The sequence below is a fragment of the Dromiciops gliroides genome, chromosome 3, assembly GCF_019393635.1.
Source record: "Dromiciops gliroides isolate mDroGli1 chromosome 3, mDroGli1.pri, whole genome shotgun sequence".
NCBI classification, from domain to species: domain Eukaryota; kingdom Metazoa; phylum Chordata; class Mammalia; order Microbiotheria; family Microbiotheriidae; genus Dromiciops; species Dromiciops gliroides.
This window is the reverse complement of record NC_057863.1, coordinates 657,391,977-657,395,942: the sequence shown is the minus strand read 5'-3', so window position 1 is coordinate 657,395,942 and position 3,966 is coordinate 657,391,977.

Below are 3,966 nucleotides of genomic sequence, written 5' to 3'. Positions count from 1 at the left end.
GGCGAAGAAAACTGTGGGGTTCGGCAGATGGGTGACATGGCCCCAAGGGAGCGCTCCCAGAACCCCCCTGAGGCCAGCCCACCCCAAGCATCAAAAGAAATGCTGGAGGGGGGGTGCAGCTAGGTGGCACAATGGATAAAGCACTGGCCTTGGATTCAGGAGGACCTGAGTTCAAATCCAGCCTCAGACACTTGACATTAGCTGTGTGACCTTGGGCAAGTCACTTAACCCTCATTGCCCTACAAATACAAAAAAAAAAAAAAGAAATGCTGGGTCATCAAGCTGAGCAACACATCGGGCTGGTGCTAAGCTAGGAGCTAGGTACTATTTTTACAAGAGAAGCAAGAGGGGTCAAAAGCTGGGGTGTGGGGAGATGCTTTCCCCTTTCTCCTGTAAAGTTTAGATCAGGGAGCTGTATCCCCCTAGTCTGAAAAAGTGAGATGTGAGAAAGAATAGGGTTGGGTGGATTGAAAATAGAGCTGGGGGGGGGGGAGCTAGATGGTGCAATGGCCCTGGAGTCAGGAGTACCTGAGTTCAAATCCAGCCTCAGACGCTTAACACTAGCTGTGTGACCCTGGGCAAGTCACTTAACCCCAATTGCCTCACCAAAAAAAAAAAAAAAAGAAAATAGAGCTCTACTAGGAAAAGGTGTGCTGAATCTCTTTAGAGCTTACTATTCAGCTTTTCATCGCAGGATAAATGTATTTGAACCAATATGCTGAGTGAATTCTTTGGGACCATGTTGAAGAGTAGATCTAGTTGGATGGGGCACGAGTCAACAAATTCAGGAGTTATTATTGGAATATCCCTGTGTAATGGTCCACTCAGAAAGCCCTAGAAGAGGCTGGGAAGGTGAGACTGTCGGGTACTTTGTGCACCCACATAGTTGGGAGCTGTGGAAGCTATAGCATTGAGCGTCACCTGGTGGCCAAGCCTTGTATGGCACCCCAAACAGCTGTTCTATGCCACACCCTTTAATGCCAATAGGTAAAACAGCTGTTCTTATGGGACACCAACTGTTCTGTGAAGGGGCAAAAGTGTCTCACAAGTCCTAGAGAGCTGGCTGTCCTAGAGACATGACTCCTGGCAACTGAGGGTATCGGAGATCCTCTGAACACTCATTTCTATAGAGCCGCAAGCGATAGGACTAGTCATGATAGATTAGGGTAGGGAAGACAGAACTGGGACTGGAGATAACACTTTTTTTTTTTTTTTGGTGAGGCAGTTGGGATTAAGTGACTTGCCCAGAGTCGCACAGCCAGTAAGTGTTAAGTGTCTGAGGCCGAATTTGAACTCAGATCCTCCTGAATCCAAGGCTTGTGCCTTATCCACTGCGCCACCTAGCTGCCCCGCAAAGCACTGACATCTAGGACAACTTCAAATAATACCAGGCACAGGCATTCAGAACAACAGAGGCACTCTGGCTTTTTGGGGGGCTGTCCTTAGCTAGGTGTGGTGACCGAAAGCCTGTGGCTCTGAACTATGCATCAAAAAAGCTCAGCCTGCCCCCTGTCAAGAAGATGCTTTCTAACCACTGCACTGCAGATAGGAGAGCCAGCAGTGGCCCCTCAGCTGAGCATATGGAAAGGAGATACCTAGCAGAGAAAAATTCCATCTTAAGAGCACATAGGTAGCCTTGTAAAGCCACAGGAGAGAGTGGCCCTAGCCCCAAGGGTTCCTGGGGCATGTACCCTTTCATGTTATATTACCTAACAGCACTTTCCCTTCATGTGCTGTGGACTCACCTGTTCTCTGTGTATCTCTCACCCCTGGTGTGGTAAGTTGTGGGAGAATATATCCTACCGAGTTTCATTAGTATTTCTTTTTGTTGTTTTGTTTTGTTTTGCTTTGTTTTGCGGGGCAATGGGGGTTAAGTGACTTGCCCGGGGTCACACAGCTAGTGTCAAGTGTCTGAGGCTGGATTTGAACTCAGGTCCTCCTGAATCCAGGGCCGGTGCTTTATCCACTGCGCCACCTAGCTGCCCCTTCATTAGTATTTTGAACTAATGTTCCCTTTGGTGGTAAAAAGCACCTCAGTGCAGGATCACGAGTTGTGGTTTTGACCCACCAAGTAGTTCTACCCAGAGATGGTTTTTGTTTTTTTCTGGAGAGACTGAGAGGAAGTTTTCACAGTTCCTACATTTGTTTTTTGTGTGTCTTCTGGCCAGGGCAAAACCTTCATCCCCTTTTTGCTTATTTTAGGAGTGAGGAAACTGGAAATCTGAGAAATAATTTGCCTAAGGTATTTGAGGTGAGATCTGAACCCAAGTCTCTGATTCCTAGTCCAGAAACTGTCTCTATTTCAGGATACAATGATGGAACAGGGGAGAAGAGACACAGAAAAGGCCACAGATGAGAGAGACAGGGCCTTGTGATGACAGATCTTGGTTGAAGGTGACAGCCTTGCCTTTTTCACTGAAGATAGAACTTTATTCATTTCCAAGGGGACTGAGGGGCTGACACAGACATCCACACCTCTCTCCTCTGCTGCTGCCCTCAGCCTGCCTCTTTGCCAACCCCCAGGGCTCAGAGCTGCCCTTGAGGGGGCCTTAGGAGGTAGAGAAAATGGGCCCTCCGAGGCACAGGGCGGAGGTGCAAGGGGGCCTCCTCGTGGGCTCCCTCTCGAAGCCCATCCCGGATAGCCTGAAGCCGATGACGCTTCTCACTGAGCCAGCGGCTCCCAGCTCGGCTCTCGGCCCGGGCCATCCGATGGGGCAACCTGACAATCCAGAAAGACACTCTGGGCTGGGTTTCTGCATGGAAGCTGCTCTGTCCACTGCTGGAGAGAATCTGGAGTGGTTCATTCTCCTCATCCTCAGGTGCCTAGAATCACAGAACCACAAAGTCTCTGAGCTGAAAGGGACTTCTCTAGCTGAGCAGGAGCCCCCCCCCCCCCAAGACATCATCTTGAAAAGTGGACAAGGGGCAGCTAGGTGGTGCAGTGGATAAAGCACCAGCCCTGGATTCAGGAGGACCTGAGTTCAAATCCAGCCTCGGACACTTGATACTTACTAGCTGTGTGACCCTGGGAAAGTCACTTAACCCCAATTGCCTCACAAAAAAAAAAAAAAAAGAAAAGAAAAAGATAAAGAAAAAGTGGACCTCGAGGCTCCTTAGAAGTTTGGCCTTCATCTCACTTCTCCCCTTCACAGGGAGAGGCCTCCTGACCCTTTCCCCTCCTGCTTCACTCCATTTCTCTCAGACCCACCCTTGATTGCCAGGGAGACAGAGGCCTGGATAAAGGGAAAGGCAGCATAAACGTGTGTCTTGGTCTTGCAGTGCCCCTGTCCTCCTTCCTTGGGAGCTCCAGGGGACTAACACTGACCTTCCAATCATCCTCCACGTTCCCTTCTGAAGGCTCAATTGCAGCCACCACCTTCTCTGAAATCATTACATCTCCAGTCTGATTATCAGTCACCTGTGTGTTTAGGTGTATAATGTGGGGGCAGGAGGTGGGACAGGCAGAGAATGAACCCATTCCCTTTACCAACCCCTCTTCCCTCATCGCCAAACATAACCAATGTTGGGGATGGATCAAAGTCAGAGGGTTCGAGTGGGAAGGAGCAGAGGTGGTTGGTTGGCTGGGAAGCAACTGGGCAGGGACATGGGGTGGGGAGGCTGACCTTGTCTATCTGGTGGTGGCTGTAGACAGTGCTGTTACCCAAGTGGCGTTGTTTCTGGTCCTCATTGTGGTAATTGGCGGGGAGGCTCCTAAAGTCTACTGAAGGTGTCATGAGGCTGTTCATGCCCCGGAGCAGATCCTCCTGGGGGCGCCCCAGCCAAGAGAGGAGGAAACCAAGAGGGGGTGGAAGAGACCCCAGAAAGGAACGTGGGGAAATCAGTGTGAGGGCTTAACCCTCCTCCAACCCCTCGGTCCCCCCCCCCCCCCACCATGAGTTTCCTCCTCCCATCCTCCCTCTCTCTGATTCTGTCCCTCCTGCAGTTTCCCTGTCCCGCCCTCCATCT